The sequence below is a fragment of the Pleurodeles waltl genome, chromosome 1_2 (genome assembly GCF_031143425.1).
Source record: "Pleurodeles waltl isolate 20211129_DDA chromosome 1_2, aPleWal1.hap1.20221129, whole genome shotgun sequence".
Taxonomy (NCBI): domain Eukaryota; kingdom Metazoa; phylum Chordata; class Amphibia; order Caudata; family Salamandridae; genus Pleurodeles; species Pleurodeles waltl.
Window position 1 is genome coordinate 1,166,526,784 of NC_090437.1, and position 19,279 is coordinate 1,166,546,062.

Sequence of the window (19,279 nt, forward strand, 5' to 3'; positions counted from 1 at the left end):
CGCCGGTCTGCTAGCGCCGGCTAACGCCATTCAATAAATACGGCGCCCGCATGGCGCTTCAGAATGGCGTTAGCCGGCGCAAATTGTTTTGACGCAAAACTGCGTTAGCGCAGTTTAGCGTCAAAAAGTATAAATACGGGCCTTTGTTCACCGGAGCCTGCATGGGTCCTGTAGCCAGTCTGCACTCCAGTGAGGTCGGTCCGAACTATGACTTTGCCCCAGTCCAGCGCGACCTAAAGTAACCCCAAAGCGCTATTTTCTTCTAGGCACTATTTTTACACCTATTCTTCTAAAATTCATATCAGGACTTCTACTTGTTTTTTTTGGTCTTATTTTGCTCCAAATATAATAATCTATTGTCCTAAACCTGTGTAGAGTCTTTATATGGTGTTTAGATAAGCCTCATTAGATAAGCCTGACTGCTCTGTACCAAGCTACCAGATGGGGTGAGCACAGGTTATCTTTTAGTGTGTATCTGACCTACCCTGACTAGAGTGGGGGTTCCTGCTTGGACTGGGTGCATACCTCTGCCTACCAGAAACCCAGTTTCTAACATGGTCAACATCAGGTAAATAATTCACAAAGGTATTTACGAGTATTTGTAGTATTGCCACTGCAGTTTTACTAAATAATATTACCAAAGGCAAAGACAGATCTACACTGACTCTGGTCATGTTTCATAAGTGCAGAGTTCTCAGATGAAAATGGGTAGAACTATGCAGATATAGTTCTAAGACATATGTGTATGTAAGAGTGGTCTGGGGAGTGACAAGTAGCATCAGACATGCCTTTCGGGCAATCTGGCAATGCCTGAAGGGCTGCCTCACAGATCGGTGTGTGGGCCAGTATGTTTGGGGGCCTGTTGTATTGTCTGGTGGGCATTTTTGTACTGTGGATTTCACTATTATCACAAGCAACATAATTCTATAATGGGGTCACTTTTTATTGGTGTCCAGGGCTATTTTCTGTTGCAGCATGACCCTGGTGGTACTCCAGTAGATCTATAGTAGGACTAAATCTACTCCAACCATGCCTTGAGGTAAGTTATGCGCTGCACATGGCCAATCACAAGTGGTGCTTTAGATAACACTCATTCACCAATTAATGCACTTATGCCACTTTTCATCTATGCACTCATTTGGAAACTCCCTGACCCATTCATCCACTCACCCATTTATCTAGCTGTTCACCCATCTATTCATTTTTTAACCATTCATTCCTCCATGCACTTGGTCACTGATTCACCTATTCTTCCCCCATGCACAAACTCCCCCAACCATTAATCTGTCCATCCATGGGGCGTGGCCAAGGCGTCAAGATGGCGGACGCACTTTCATAGTGCTCCGGACCCCTCCGTCATCCGCCTTGAATCCACCCGGAATCCTCCTCCCCGCAAGTGGCTTCCTCCCGTCGAGAGGACGTCAAGACCTTCTGCCCCGGGACGAGAGGTAAAAACGGGGCCCGGGCCCAATTCGAGGGCTCAGACGCACCTGGGAATTCGCGGCCTATGGCCGGCCGCGAGGAAGGACCTAGAGCGCCAGGGGCGCGGAGGCCCCGGACGAGGGCGGAGCCCACTGAAGCGGATCCGGGGAGAGGGACAGAGGCTATCTCCGGCCCTCTGCCCCCTACCTTCTCCCCTGCTTCCCCCCTTCCCAAAGGGAGAGCCAGGGCCCGGAGCTGACACGCACGGCGGGGCAGAGTTCAGCCCGGATCACGACTGCAGGAGGGAGAGGCCGGAGGATCGGAGGGGAGTGATCCACCACCCGAATAACCACAGGCAGAGGTATTGGGGCTGGGGGACCCCCATCATGACTGGAACGGGGGCGTAGGGAAGAGCACAGGCACCCTGATGAAGAGGCCCTCCTCTTCTTGATAGATCTCCCTCGGCCCCCCACCGCTTTTGCCGCCATCACCCCTTCATCCTCTTCCCCCCCGGGTGAAAGGGGGGAGAAACGCCTGACACCGGGGGCCACCCCTTTGGCTCCCATGCCCACGGCCCGCGCTTTACGAATTGAGGCCACGACGGGGAGGTGGCACAGATCCAACCACCAATCCCCACTACAAAAGATCGCTTGGACACTCACTGTGCGAGAGATCGAGGTGGAAACCCGCCCCTCTGGCTCCCGGACCCGTGGCCCACGCTTTACGGACCGAGGCCACGACGGGAGGCAATACAGATCCAACCACCAATCCTCACAACAAAGATCGCTTGGACACTCACTGCGCGAGGAGCTGGAGGTGGGGGGCCGGAGGCCCTTAGGACGGTGCAGGCGTGAGACCTGGAAAAAGCAGACCCATCCTGAGCCCAGACAACGAACTGCTGGAGGCAGCGGGAGATCGGGGCAGAAACCCGCCATAATCTGCCGTACAGAGACAACAAGAACTTAAACAAGGGCTGTTTCTGATCCCGGCCTAAAAACGTAATAAGACTATGGGCAAAGATAAAGCATCAAGACAATCAACCGCCCAGACAAGGATAGAACAATATGCCACAAACGCAACGGGGCCCCGAACAGAGTCCCATACCCTGGTCGAAAGAGAAAACCAAGTGCCAACCTCCAGAGACTTAGAAACAATTCTTCAAGCCATCCACACGCCCCAGGCCGCGGTGGAGGCCAGAGTCGGAGAGGTCAGGGAGGAGGTGACCCTGGTGCGCCAAGACCTACGCAATGCCACGGCCCCTAATCACAGAGGCGGAGGCTAGAATATCCACGGTGGAGGACGAAGTAAAGGCCCTAAGAACACAAGTGTCCATACTCATATCTCGAACGTCAGAGTTGCACCGAAGAGCCGAAGACGCCGAAAACAGGTCAAGATACAATGACCTCAGAATGGTTGGGCTCCTGGAAGACACAGCCACAACGTCCCTTACCACATTCCGGGAGGAATGGTTTCGCTCCTGGATTCCAAAGGGCCGTCTCACCCCGTGGTTCGAATTGAACGAGCACACAGAGCCCTTCAGATGAGACCTCCGCCGGGATCCCCACCGAGACCAGTAATCCTCTGCCTCTTCAATTTCAAGGACAGAGACATGATCTTGCAAGAAGCCCGCGCCAGGGGAGACCTCCTCTGCAATGGAGATAAAGTCCTCCTCTTCCCTGACTACACACGAGATGTACAACAAATGAGGCGCTCTTTCCTAGAAGTCAAGCAAAAACTAAGAGCAATGAACATCCAATACCGATTACTATTCCCTGCGAAGCTGAGGGTAGTCCAGGGGAACAAAACACACTTCTTCGAACAACCAAACGCGGCATGGATATGGCTAACAGAAGAACTGCCACTCAGACAGGGCGGTGAACAAGCTGATTGGTCACTGAACGGAAGCAAACTCAACCACCGGCCAAAACAAACAATCACCAAGGGACACTGCACGAGGTCGAGACGACGCAGAGGGGGACGGAGATCTCGCTCGAACTCCCCATCGACAGCTGCGGCTCCCACATCTACTAGCCCGAAAGGCCAGAGATCGCCGCAGACAGCTAAAGAGAATGAAAGAGACTTGAAACAGCAGAGCCTATCCCGAGCCGGGGCCGACTCGCCGGGAACCACAGATCTATCCTGCAGCCCGATAATATAACAGGGGGCTTGGGAGGGATCTTTTGGATGGGGGAGAGGGAGAAAGGCAAAGCATGCTAAAGTACTAATATCACTGACAAATAATCACCAGCAGATGCCTTCAATTCACTGATCCGACATTATGGAGGGGTCCACCACTGCTCAACCAGTTAGTTAGTTTTAGTTCGGGGTATCATCTTGCCGGGTTCAAGGCGCGATGTTCAGGGGTAAAGGTGACAGATGCTTCTGGGGGGAAGTATGGGGTGGGGAGGGAGTTGGGGGGTTTCAAACGTTACACCTATTAGCAAAGGGTAAGACATTGCTCACTCTCATGTTGACATGTTTGCTGATTCTAAATATGGGCAAAACACAGGACAACCAACAGAAAAATCGTAATAATGCAGCGCAGCTCTCGAAGGCATGTCAGGAGACCGGGGAGGGAGATACCCTGAACCTAAAACGATCACGCCTGCAGGGCAGAGCCAAGACAATCTTACACACAAACCTTGATGTACCCAACACAGGCCATCTCGTGGAATGTAAATGGGCTATTAGATAAGATTAAGCGCACGTCAGTGTTCACTTTCATACATAGGCACAGACCTGAGATACTCCTCTTGCAAGAAACACACCTGGACGGAGAGCACTGCCCCTTCCTAGCGAGAAGGGTATTTGACAGAGTCTATCACGCCGGGTTCATGAGGGGTTCGAGAGGGGTAGCGATCCTTCTACACCGTTCCTTCCCCCTGAAGGTGATGCAGACCTGGAAGGACAAGCAAGGCCGATTTGTGGCCATCACTGGGACAATAGAGGGAATGACAATCAACATAGTTAGTATATATATTCCCCCAACCCTAAAACGAGGAACCATTAAAGAACTAACCCAAATCCTCCTAGACCTACCTTCAGGACTGACAGTGATAGGGAGCGACTTTAACGCAGTCCCAAACCCTAAACTAGACGTGGAAGGCCCAATAACCACCTACAGACTGGACATGACGACGGGCCTTACGAACTGGATGACAGCAATGGGACTCAGTGACATATGGCGACTGCGACACCCACGACACAAACAATACACTCACACCTCGGCAGCGCACGGCTCACAATCCCGGATAGACTTGATACTATTACCCAGTGTAGACTGCAGTGCCTTGTCACATATTGAAATACTAGCAAGAGGCATATCTGATCACGCACCACTACGCCTGGTACTAGGTCAGGCCCGGCGGACGAACTGACAGCTAGAAAAAGGCACAAAATTACTACTTCAGCCTGAACGAGGGATCGGTGTCTTCGTCTGGCATCTTATGGGCTGCGGGCAAGCCTGTCCTGAGAGGGTCAGCCAGAGGCCTGATAAGAAAGCTAGAGCGTCTAAAAACTCAAAATATTGAATCACTAGAGAAACAAGCAGCAGAGCTAGAACTAGCACAAGAAGGGAACCCCAACGAGAGGGGGGCAAGACGGTTGTCCCTGATACGAGAGGAAATCAGAGACCTGTCCCTAGAGGCAGCAAAAGCTCTCTGGCGAGCAAGCACAGCAAGAATATATGGATGGGGGGACAAAACAGGGAAGTTACTACACTGGCTGATCTCCCATCACAGAGCCTCAGCCATTATCTCCGAAATATGGGACGGAGAACAGGGCAAGGTCGAGAAACATCAAGATATAGCAGAAGCCTTTGCCCGCTATTACAAAACACTATATAAGGCCTCAGACTCCGTCGACCCAGCCCACGGCCGTAGACTACTAGACACAATCCCCCTGCCCCGTCTGCCTCCTCCAGAGATGCAGATTCTAGATGAGCCTTTGAAAGAAGAAGAGATAAACAATGCCATCTCGGTACTGAGAGCTGGGAAAACCCCAGGCCCTGATGGCTTCCCGGCAGAATATTACAAGAAATATAGGAAGGAGCTAATGCCACATCTGATGGCCCTTTTCACAGAAGTAGAACAACAGGGGCACTTCCCGAGAGGGCTGGATGAAGCCACCATAGTAGTGATTCCTAAATCTAATCCTCCATCACCGCACTGTGCAGACTATAGACCGATCTCATTGATCAATTGCGAGGTCAAGATCCTAGCCAATATACTCGCAACGCGTCTCAAAAGAGTGTTACCACAACTGATCCACGCAGATCAGTGTGGATTTAGGACAGCCCGCAGCACCCGTCACTGTATCCGCCCCCTTCACGTGGCCCTCGATGGGAGACACAAACTACCCCGAGATTTAGCGCTGCTCTTTATTGACTTTGAGAAGGCTTTTGAATCCGTAGACTGGAACTCCCTATTCATGGTGCTGCAGAGGGCGGGACTGGGACCGAGGTTCTGCCAACTAACCCGAGCGTTGTATGCAGACCCCTCGGCCCAGGTACAAATTAACGGAACCCTGTCATCACTCTTTGAAGTCAGAAGGGGAATAAGACAGGGATGTCCGCTGTCCCCCCCTCCTGTTCGCCCTAACTATAGAACCCCTGGCCCAGATGTTCCAGACAGATCCGGAATACTGGGGCTGGAAATGGAAACACGCTACAGAAGATAGAATAGCCCTATATGCAGACGACGTATTACTTTATATGGGCACACCAAGCACGTCTGGCCCACGCAGTCTCCAACTCCTTAAGAGCTTTGCAACGGCCTCAGGCCTGAAGATGAATCCGGCCAAATCGGTTCTGGTCCCTTTAGTAAACACCCGAGACTGCTTCGACTGGCAGGACACAATACCCCTTCGCAGACTGAGCTTTAAATATCTGGGTGTCTGGGTGACCCTCCTGCCAGAACTGACCTGGGCAAAGAACGTAGACTCGCTGCTAACATGAGTCAAGACAGACCTACAAAAATGGCAGACACTACCACTGAACATAATGGGGCGGGCGGCATTATATAAAATGATGATCCTACCCAGATTAATATATGCCTTTCAGAACTTCCCCCTCCCGCGTTCATGGTTTTGAACCCTAGAAACAGCAACACTACAGTTCCTCTGGGGCGGGAACAGACACCGTGTAGCCGTAAAGTACTGTAAGAGGGGAACACACGAGGGAGGCCTGGGGATGTCTGACCCATACTTATACTACCTGGCGACACAGATTCTAACAGTACATGACTGGTTTAACGGAGGGTGGTCAGACCCAGCATACCAAATGGAACTGAACACTCTAGGCTTCCCACGCATCCTAGATGCGCTGTATGGTGCACCTCTCCCCGTTGTAGGGCGAGACAACTAGAGCTGCCCTCCTGGCATGGTGGGCTGCGCTGAGACACACCCAATGGAACGCAGTAATCACCCTGCAGACCCCGCTGTGGAGAGGGAAATGGATGAGCACCACCGCCGCATTGGAGGGATTTGCAGAATGGGATATATTGGGGATCTCATTGGTGGGAGACGTATGGAAGGGAGAAACGCTAAAATCCTTTCAGGAACTACAGACAGAGTTCCAACTATCCTGAACACAATTTTTTAGATATCTTCAACTCAGACATGCCATAGGAACACAACTCCCCAAGAATCTGCTACCGGAATTCAGCCCCCTTGAAGCCAAAACACTAATGGGAAACATGGGAGGGAAAGGGGTTTCACAACTTTATAGAATGCTGATTAACAATATGCCAGGAGATGCGAATTCGATGAGGAAGGGGTGGGAGACTTGGACCGGGGCTTTGGAAGACTCGGAATGGGCAGAAGCACTAGAAGCCCCCAAAACCCTAGCCATATCGGCAAAACTACGCACCGTACAATTTTACTACCTACATAAAGCATATTTGGCGCCTAATAGGCTTTCACAGGCTGGACTATGGCCGAACAGCCGCTGCCCCCGCTGCGACATGGAGCGCGCAGACTTCTTCCATATGGTCTGGTCTTGTCCGAATCTACAGATCTACTGGGGAAAGGTGCTAAACTAATTAAATAAGACAATAGGGACGAAACTCCAACTCTCCGCCACTATGGAACTACTGGGGATCATGGAGGGGGGACTGAGATCACGGACATAACCGAGCTTTCATTGGGACGGCCTTGTTGGTGGCCAAAAGAGACATAGCCGCAGCGTGGACCTCGTCTGCCGGCCCATCCCTGCAGAAATGGAGAAAGGGAGTAGACTGGTGCGCAGTCCAAGAGAAACAAATATATGAATCAAGAGGATGCCCCCGGAAATATGAAAAGATATGGGGCCTTTGGCTCGGAAAACTGTCATAGATCAGACCGGACCGTCCTCCTCCCCACCGAGCGAGATCAGGGAAACACATATGCCCTCCCCCGAGAGGAAAGAGAAAAACATGTACACAGCAAATGTATTACACTGAACTGTCTGGTTGTACCTGTGCTAAAAGGTTGTTGCCATAATTCTTTGAAAACAATAAAATTTGTTTATAAAAAAAAATCTGTCCATCCGTAAACCCATCTACCTTTCCATCTATTGACTTTTTCTCTCATTCAACAATTCATCCATATATTGTCAAGAACACACACATTCTAGAGTCAATGAAGAAGCACATCACATAAAAAAGCCAGTCGGTTTTTGTATTCAAATGGATTATTTTCTTCTTCCTAACAACAGCCAAGAGGACAGACAGGTCAGGTCAAGTCATCGAGCATGATTAAAACAGTTGTTTAAACAACGAAAATCTTGACTTTTTTTCCATCTGCTCTGTTTTTCTTTTCCTGGCTGTCCCACAAGCAGAAAGGATATTTATGGCAACAGGTTTATTTATTACACTCCTTAAGTAATTATACAAAAAAATGATTCTTTCTGCATGTTTCTACACATCCAGAGCCACTGCACCATTTTTTGTTTTAAACAAATTACTTGTATTAACCTGATTGTAACATCTTTTTGCAACAAATATCTAACAGTTTTTTTGATGTGCTTAATTTTGCACTAGAGATTCTATTTTTATTTGTGGTTGCAAACATGCTTTCTCTTTCATTAAAAAAAGCTATGCACCAAGGATTATGGGGCCAGATGTAGGTAACAGTTTGAACGTCGCAAACTGCACTTGGCAATGCACAAAACCCCTTTTGAGATTCGGTAACCTGGTTACCGAATCGCAAAACGGGTTTGCGAGTCGCAATTAGGAAGGGGAGTCCCCTTCCTAATTGCGAGTCGCAGTGCAATGCCAGATTGCTTTGTGACCACTAACGCGGTCGCAAAGCAATCGCAGTTAGCACCCATTTCAAATGGGTGCTAACCCATTCGCAAAAGGGAAGGGGTCCCCATGGGACCCCTTCCCCTTTGTGAATGGCATTAAAAAAAAAATTCCAGAGCAGGCTGCCTGCTCTGAAAAAATGAAACGAAAACGTTCAATTTTTTAGTTTTGTAATGCTCCTCGTTTTCTTTTAAGGAAAACGGGCTGCATTACAAAAAAAAACTGCTTTATTTAAAAGCAGTCACAGAACATCCCTGTGAGTGCCCTGAGTCTCAAGGGGTCGTAAATTGCGACCCCCTTGCGAGTCGCGGATAGTGTCAGGGACACCATCCTACATTCCAATTTGCGACTCGCAAATTGCGAGTCAATCTGACTCGCAATTTGCAAGTCGCAAAATGGAACATACCTACATCTGGCCCCATGTGGCTTACTGGAAAGGTGATGGTGTGACCATGTACTATATGGAATAAAGTACCCCCTGCCATACATGATAAGGGTATTGCAGATTACCTCAGAGTTATATAACCTTATAAAGTAACTCAGTCTTCTGCCACATTCCTCTTTATGGGTCATGGAACTTCTCTGTGACTTGCAATATCTTTACTGTGTATGGCAGAGGGTACTTTATCACATATATTACAGTTGAGCGTCTATGTCATTTCTTTTTTCCAGGTATCTAAATGCATCATGAGTGGTCAGTAATAAGAAAATGAGAGTGGGGCGGTTATACTGATATAGCAGACTTCCATGTATTATATAGTTATTACTTTATTATAAAAAAAAAATCCACCTTCATACCTTAGCATTTAAAAAGAGTTTAAGTAAGGTTTGAGTGCAAGGAGCTTTGGCATTGTTTGCAGTGTCTCTTAGAATGCGGTCAATATGTTCTAAGGGCTTTGGGTAAATTGAACAATACTCTACAGTCCGGCGTGCTTTATCTCAAGCACTCTAAGATTGGATTCGTCCTCCCTGGGGTATCCAGCTACCTCTAACAGTCCTAATAAGCTAAAATTAGTAGCTGCAGTGGGTAAGGAAGACAGATGACATTCACTAGTCAGGGCTCCAGAGATATTCCAGGGACAGCCCTGAGAAAATTGTCTAGAAACATAATTTGAAAATCAATAGACACAGTTAAGGAATCAATTCAACAATTGGCAAATATGTATAAACAATGCAGAAAGGAATACCAAGGGGAAAGGCGAGCGATCTATAAATCTGCTTTGAATGGTATCTGACGAAGCCACCCTTACCCTAATCACAGGAATACAGCAGTGAATAATTTTAATCATCCCAAGCAGCAGGACAGATCAATTCAAAAGGGCCATGGGCATTGCAGATGTATTAAGGGCGCCCTGTGGTGTCCAAAATACCTGCTGTTATTAGAAATGTGTGAAACGGATACAAAATGGTACCCAGGAGCACAGCCTGCCCTGTACTTGATAAAGGCTGGCACCGTCACAATAAAGCAAAATAATTCTCATCTGCGTTTAATTTTGTGTCATTGGAAAATCGACCGTGCCAACACTATAATGTAAAGTTAGGGGAAACAGAGGGAACTGCTGTATAGTATGCAATATACTGAGTTTACCACCATGATGTTGTAATTACTGATTAGTAGATGTGGTATCAAAGATAATACTACCTCTTGAATTGATGTCACAATAAAGTTATAAAGCTGAAGGAATAGTGGGGGATTTTGTCATTGTGTTCATTCGCTGCTCGTTGCACTTTTTATGAAAAGGAAATTCTATATTGAAATCAGTTTGTTTCTCTTGTTTAATCTTACCCCATTCATCTCCTGGAGCAGCAAACGACAAGAAGACGGCGTTAGTGACTTTTCAAGTGAGAAACTTCTCAATGTATTCTCTCACAAGTGAAGCATACGAGTCTTCACTGCCTCCTTGGCGACATAATTGAAGTCTTAAAAAATCATGACTATCGATCACAAAATCGCAATCCCACTAGCCCACTAACCAGTCTCTCTGGACATGTTCACCAACATCACCAACTCCCTTCAGACTATCACATATGAACACATTAATCTCTCATCTATCAACAAAGCCCTCGAACCAAAGCTCTGCCTTCTCCTCAATGTCATTTATACCTCTCCCGCCATCCACACTAAAAAGAGACCAAACACTACTCCTCTCTCAAAAAATAATCTTGGCTCAGAAAAACATTCCAATCAGCATTTTCATTCCTGGAGAAAATATTTGTGCAAGTAGTAGCAATACAACCCCAAAATCACACTAAATCACTTCCTACTGAAGGCCGCCTAGTTAGGGTATCACGATCAATGGATTACAGAAATGGTTGATATGGAGGCAGCCAACCACACTCTACAAATTAGGCGAAACCACCAGGCAGAGTAGAGATTGCCAATGTACCCGGTGGGATCTCAGGGGCTGAAGGAGCGGAAATGTGGCATCGGAGTGGTGGACTTGCACTGTCAGTGAAGATGGTGCCATGTGGGCCCTGGGTGGGTCCCACTGAGGTTACAGGGCTTCATTGTGAGTGACAGCAGGGCAGAGGAACGAGCGTGTTAGGTGTGGTGATGGAACTATGTGGTGAAGTTGTGGGTGAGCAGGGCCTCCACATATCTGGTGTATTAAATGCCAGGAGACCGAGAGAGCAAGCAGAAACAGCCACAGTGCGCCTAGAACTCATGGAGCCACAATCATGAATACAAAATGTAGTTCATTGAATGGGTGGTGAGGTGTGAATAAATGACTATCTCACAATTTGGTATCTGTGTAAGAAAATATCACTCCCAAAACTGTCCCCCAAATGAGAGACTTGGTGCTGCTCTGTCTTGGAAGCCTTAATTGTGAGGTTGCTGAATGGTGGTAATGACGAATGAGTGTTGGTGAGAAGGTAAAGTAACTCCCTGATTACCTGAACCGTCTGGAGGAACACAAGCCTCATTTCTCAGCCAGAGACATACGCAGAGGGTACAAGAGGATCACAATGATTTAAATGATGATTTACATGGTCATTTTTAATGAAGTTAATGACACACGCCCACCTTTGTAGTCTTTACACAATAATGAGGTTAATTACGGGAGTCGCATTGTTAAGATATCACAAACTCTGATTGATTTTCTCAAACCATAAGTCAGAAAAATGTCCCAATCCCATAGGGATTTCACAGATGAGGACAACAGATACTGCAAGTCCCCAGCTCTGCAGTAAGTCTGTTTGGGAGAAGGGGAGCAAGAAAGAATGTCAAGGGCAATGCAGTGGGTGAGCTGTTTTCCCAACAAGATGCCACAATGTATAACAAAAAGAACAACCTGACACCACTAACCAAAGTACATCTGATGACTAAAATCTATGTGGACCAATTACAAGTTTTAAAAAAGTGGGTATGGGCTTGTGGGTGGAATTGACTGGGCATGGGTGTGGATACACAGTCCAATCTGGGGTGTTTGAATTCTCTGGGGCGAAGGAGTATATTATCAAACATTGTGCTTTATGCAAGTGAATTTTTGCTGACAGGGAAAGATATGCAGAGGACCTAACCAAACAAAACCTCATTCAGTGCAGTTGTGTTACTGTAGGGAAAGTTTATGTTTGCTAACAACAAAAATGTAGGGAGGATTGTGTATACCCAAATCAACACTCCAGATCCTGATGGTTCACTTTTTGGAATGGAATGCTAGGGGATTAAATATCCGACTCGAATACCAAAAGATTTGGTAGGCATTGTCACTTAAATCACCCGACCTGATTTCCTTGCAGGAAACCCACCTCCTATCCAGGACTATCCGCCTTGTGGTACATAGATTATACTCAACACAATTCAATTGTTTGGCCAAATATGGTGAACAGTGTGATGACTGTTTTTCATAGGGGGTTAACGTTTATGGTAGATGAGGTTGATACAGGGTAGATATGTGACTGGTATATTGGAAGGTAGAGAAGTCACATTAGTAATATCTTACTCTTGGAACTATAACAAAGAAAGTACTAGTCTCCATGTTAGAAATATAAAAAAAAAGATCTGGAACGAAATTATATGTATTAGGGATTTTAATATTCTGCCTAACGATTGACCCATCTCCCCCAAGAGTATGTTCAAGTGCTTTCAAGAGCCATTTCTGAACTGGGCTTCTTAGTTTGTGGCGGAACTTTCATACTTTGAGAAAATACCTAACTTTTTCACATAGGTATAATCTGGGGCACTGATGCTTGAATCATAGTGAGGAACATAATAGCTCTAGGACCATTTATTGTCTTTGATCAAACAAGAGGATTCTGAGATTGTAACTTTGGAGATTTGCTTAGGGTCCCTTGGCTCTTCAACCCTACCGTCCTCACTGATAGATTTTATTGGCCAGAAATGAAGGATTGAAAAATATATTCAAATGAATGATAAGGATGAGGTCTCAAGCAAATCGTTGGATTGCCTTAAGGGCAGCCCCGAGAGAGAGAAGCATAGGAGCATGAATAAGAGGAAATTGGAAACTGAGCTTAGATTGGCCGAAATGCGCCATAGAGAGACGGGCTTTCTAAAGTCAGTAATGGAAATTCTAACTCTTGGATGTAAAGTTATCTACAGCTCATAAAATGATCAGAATAATCATTACTTAGAATAAGGCAACATTTTTATAAGAAAGCTTACAAAGAGGACAAACTATTAGCCTCTAGACTTAGACCTGCTAGTGACAAAACTAGAAAACCCAACATTGTAGAACCTAGAAGTGCGTTGACGATTTCATGATGGGAAAACAAACGGAAAATTCACTTTTTCTTGTGAATTGTATGAAGAGGAAGTTATTTAACACTGACATATTAACTCCTTTTTTGAGGGTCTAAAGACTTACCAGCTAATAAGTGTCACCACTTACTCCAATATAGGCACCAGGGGGTTACAGATTCACGGGAACATCAGGAACCAGAGGTGGACAAGGGGCTTATGGTGCCCAGGAAGACTGCGATTGGGGAGTTGTAACCACAAGTATTGGCATGCAGCCTATTCCACAATAATGGAGGTTTCCACTGTAGGAAACAGGGGTCAGACTGAGGCAATGTAGTGTCCAGGGTCCCTTTCTAGGTCAAGACAGGCAGAGCAGTATTTAAGTACTGCTTTCTCAAACAGTCTTTGCCTGGTAGGTATGTGAGTATTCACTCTTCATTCCAGTTCACAACGACTCCCCTCCTGTTTGCAACTTTATTGCTTTCTTGAACTCCTGCAGGTAGCTTCCCTAGGCAGAAATTACTGTGAGGTTGCTACTTACCACTTCCTCCTTGAGCTCATTTTTTGATCTGGAATCTCCGAATTCAGCCTGCTGGTAAAGCTGTCCCATAGCCATCAGGTGGTAAGTGTATGTTCATTATTGTTTTTGGATTGCTGACCTTCCAGTTACCAAGTATGCCCAAACCTGGAATGCATATACTTTTGCTTACAAGTGACTAAAGGGTCTTCATTTCCACAAGCATTCCAGTATTTCTCATCATTGTTCCCCCTCTCCCCATTTGCCCCCAGGATCTGAATCTGATTCTAATGTTATTGGTTTTTATAATACTTAGAAGGATCTGAGGCTTCCATAAAGCTTGGGCCTATCTTTGTGGATTTCATTTTAGCCTGAGACGTGACCATTTCTCAGGTCAAAAATAAGATGAATCCAGCAGGTAGTGCTGAAGTAGCTCTGACGTAACTTATGGAGAGCTTGTAGGGAAAATTTAAAACCATTAAGGATAAAAGCACTATTTTGTTGGACAGATTGAATCAATTATAAATGAGACTGCTCCAGTCAGTCCAATCAGTACAGGCGCGCATTCAGGATAATGATGCCAGAGTCTCTAAAAATCCACCTCATGTATCCACTATTCCTGAAAGATATGGAGGAGACCCCAAACTATTCTCATCCTTTTAGTAGAGGTGTGAAAAACTCGGGTAATTTGTTTTTGTGTAATTATGTGAAATCTTTGACAAAATTAATCAAATCACACATTATTATGTGCAATGCAAATCTGTCATTTAGCTATATAGTTTAGTGTGAAATATGTCCTTGTGTCAATTTTAATTAGAAGGATTCGTTCACTCTTAAAAATACTCCAAAAAACAAAAGCACTGCAAGCAACAGCAACTTGCGTTCTGTTATTTGTGTGCTTTTATGGTAAATTTAACAGTGAATGGAGTATCTACAGTAAAATGTTACCATGAATGGTGTGCAATTACACAACATGGTATAAGGGTGTAATTGTAGGAATTTGACTTCAGAAACACACGAAATTACTGAACTTTCATGAATTACACTGGTGTAATTATAATTATGCCTAGGCCTAATTTTTAGCTCAATGGAAATTACATTATACTCAAAAGCTACTGCAGTTTACCAGGGATGTATAAAAAGACGCCTTAATGTTGTCTTACCCATCCAAAGATGCCTTTAATTCAGCACCTCCATTATTACTAAGTAATGATCGATCTTCATCGAACTATGCCAGTGTTTGGCCCAATTTTGTGGGGTTCATAAAAGGCGACAGATGGAACGAAAAGACCATGTATGGTTTTTATCATTGTAGCAAGACTCTCAGGAGCTGATACCACTCATTACTCGGTTTCAGAAATATCTATTTGAGGCTTTGTGGATGGTTGACTCAAAAGCACATCTTTTTATCATGGCTGAGAGAGGATCTAAAGATGCAATATCTACAGTTATGAATTTACCCGCGTTTACTGCAGCTGTTATTGGTTTATTTTTACAAACCGATCAGCAGTCAACTAATCACAGAAAAGAAAGGTAAAGGAAGATCGGGGGAAGGGTTCCATTACAACTTCAATTAATGAAGCTGGCATATCTTTAATCAGAAGGAGAAACCAAGGGCTAATTTTATGACTTAATCTTACCCTAAAATATTCATTAAACTTTTGGTAACAGGTATGGGATCCCTTATGCCTTATTGGATAGATCCTGACCAATCAGATTTCATTATAAATGGAAAAATTAACTTTTGAAAATTCCCAACTTTAATCCTTAATAGATCCACCAGACTTAAGGATCAGTTTGGATTATATAAATACCTCCTGAGTACCTCGCCAGAGTAGATGGGACAAGTGAAATCAGCATGGGAATCAGATCTTGAGTAACTGGATGAGGATGACTGGCAAGAGGCAAGACTTGCGCCAAGAATGTGGGTTATCCCATCGAACCTTAGACCAATACAATGTCACTGCCTACACAGGGTTTACTACAGCCCAACTAGATTATGGATTTGGCTTGGACAAGAAACTCGAAATGTGTAAGATGTGGGACGTCCGGACCCCTTTCATCATGTGATATGAGAATGTTTTAATATAAAGACATACTAACAACTAGAGAGCAACAAGTTTATGACCTAATCGCTAGGGAAGTACAGATGCCTGAGACTTCTGACCCCAGGGAGGTAATACTGGCTATCATGGACAGGTGGACCTCCACCAAAGCACAGTGGACCCTGCTGGAGTTGGCCTTTTGGTGGCTAAACTTGACAGAGTTCAACACTGGAGTCAGGCAGCACACCCTCTGGTCAACAGGTTGTGATGCTATTAATTGTGTTTGACCAATGACTTTGTGTTTCACCACTGCGCATATTAGTTGCTCAATGTTCATCAGTAGCACATTATGGGGGTCATTTTGACCTCGGCAGTCTTTTGTCAAGACCGCTGAGGGACCGCCGTGCTGAAGACCGCCAGTGGTGGACGGTTTCCGCTCGGCGTATTATGACTGTTGGCAGCTATCCGTCCTTTTTCGGACGGAGAGCCGCCAACAGCCATCCTGGCGGTCGGGGGGGAAGTGGAGGTTGCTCCACCGCCACGTCAACAGAACACCGCCCCCCGAATCACGTCCTGTGATTCGGCGTGGCGGTGTTCTGTTGACGGTGTGGTGTCGGCGGAGCAGCCCCCATGGATCCCGTCCCCTCCCGGAGGATCGACAGACCAGGTAAGTCGATCGTCCGTTAGGGGAGGGGGTGTTGTGTGTTGTGTGCGTGCATGGGGGTGTGCGTGTGTGTATGTAGAGGGGGTGTGTGAGTGCGTGTATGCTTGCGGGGTGTTGTGTGTTTGGGAATGAGTGTTTCTATGTCTGAAGGTATGTCTGTATGGATGTGTGCGTGTATGTTTGAATGTGGGTGTGCGTGTCTGACTGTGTGTGTGGATGTTGGCATGTATGTCGTTGTGTGTGCGTGTATGTGTGTTGGTGGTGCCTGCGTGCGTGTCGTGTGTGAATGAGTGATGTGATGTTGGGGGTCGGGGTGGGGAGGGGGGTCCTGCCACCTTTGGGGGGTGGCAGGGGTGGTAGGGGGTGAAGGGGAGGGAGTCAGGGTGGGTGTGGGGGTTGGGGGAGACCCCTATCAGTGCCAGGGAAGGAATTCCCTGCCACTGATAGTGCTTACCACCATGGATTTCATGGCGGTTCCAAACCGCATGAAATCCATGGCGGTCAGCCGTGTCCAAATACCGCCGGTGGTATAGTGACGACTGCCGGGCTGGAGACCCAGGTCTCCAGCCCAACGGGCGGAACGGAGAAGCGGCGGTTGACCATGGCGGTAACCGCCATGGTCATAATTGCAAAAATTAGACCGACAGCCTGTTGGCGGTCTTACTGCCGCTTCTCCACCGTCCGCCAGGGTCGTAATGACCCCCTATATGTTTTGTTCAGTTTAGCTGCCTATTGGCTTTAACATGGAGTTAGCCATTACATTCTTTATTCAGTTTTGCCGCCTATTGGCTTTGACATGGCATTAGCCATTACATTTTGTATTCAGCTCAGCTGCCTATTGGCTTTGACATGGCATTAGCCATTACTTTCTGTATTCAGTTTATCCGCCTATTGGCTTTGACATGGCATTAGCTATTACTTTCTGTATTTAGTTTAGCTGCCTATTGGCTTTGACATGATATTAGACATTACATTTGATATTTAGGTTAGCTGCCTATTGGCTTTGACATGCCATTAGCAGCTTAGCTGCCTATTGGCTTTGACATGACATTAGACATTACATTTGATATTTAGGTTAGCTGCCTATTGGCTTTAACGTGGGGTTAGACATTGCAGTTGAGACAGTACAGATGTCTGTGTTTTTCCATGCTGTGTTTTTCCACAAGATGAACCAAGCTGTTTTCTTCACACCAGACCTTACCTGATAAGAGCACGTAGATTTTGTGTTTACCTCGCAATCCAGTCTGAGAGCGGAATTGCTCAGGAGAACTGGCCACTCTCCAAGGTTGTTCGGATCTCACACTGAGTTTGCTTTTAAGGATGACTCTGAGCTACAGTGAGTTAGATTTGAATCTGCTTGACTTCAGGCTGGAGCTAGACGTCAGTTGCCAGTCTTCCGTTTGGGTAGAAAATCTCTTTCTTGCAGTTGACCGGAGCCATCAACTTGCAGACCCCAGAAAGATGAAGCTTTAGGCCCTACCGCCTTGCCCATACGGTGATGAATTTGACTTTTATGCTTTGCTTTGCAGTATGTTATATATTTGCTGAGTACATTGCAACTGAGAAGTACTGTGATATATTTTGCTTTCATTGCTGCGACTACTTTTAAACGTGTGCTTCCAATCTACTAATTTCGTCTTTCAGGAACTTGTGGGAGGGGGAGAATTAACAACAATAAAGATCTTCTTTAAACTCAGAAGTGCATTCTAGAGAGGTTCTGTGAGCTCCGATAGGAGATAAGTAGGAAAGCAGAACACAGGTGGATAAATGGTATGAACTATTGCGCTTCCGCAGACTGTATGATATATAAGTGGAGGGTTTGTGAGAGGCAATATATGAAAATATGGGGTTGATGGAGTTCATTTAGAGACCTTTATTAATATGTTTATACATGGGATACGGTTGAGTGAACTTTTTGTGTGCGTGGTATAAAAGCATTCATCCTTTGCAGGGGCTCAATGCTGAACGTAATCCAGTGTCTCATGATTTTAATGTTTGTGCAGAAAACAAAAAAAAATTGCTACATAGAAAAATAGAGAAATATTTGACAAAATAAGAAGAGTGCTTTAGTTAATAGAAAAATCTTGTAAAAGGAAAATACCCGTGGTCATTTTTGCCTTAGACATTGAGAAGGCATTTGACCGTTGACTGACCCTTCTTGAAAGGAGTTTTAGACAGATTAGGTATGTTTCCAAAAATGCAAAAATATATTTGGGCTAGCTACACTACCTCATCAAGGACTGTACTGATTAATGGGGAGACATCCCTAGCTTTCTCGTTATATAGGTGCAGGAGGCAGGGCTTCCCTGTGCCCCTCTCTTCAATGCACTGTATTTAGAACCTTAAACACAGAAAATAGGTAAAAACAGCTGGGAGAGTGTTGTTTTGGGGATCTGCTCATAAGGTACATTTAATCACTAATGACATTTTGCCGATTTTGGGGAAACCAAAATATGTATCCCAGTACTACTGTTGATTGTAGAACATTTTGGAGCAATATCAGGATTCAAAGTTAGGGCTGATTATGACCTTGGCGGATGGGATACTCCATCACAAACGTGACAGTTATTCCGCCTGCCGTTTTGCAAGTTCCATAGGATATAATGGAACTTGTAATATAGCGGGCGGGATATCTGTCACGTTTGTGATGGA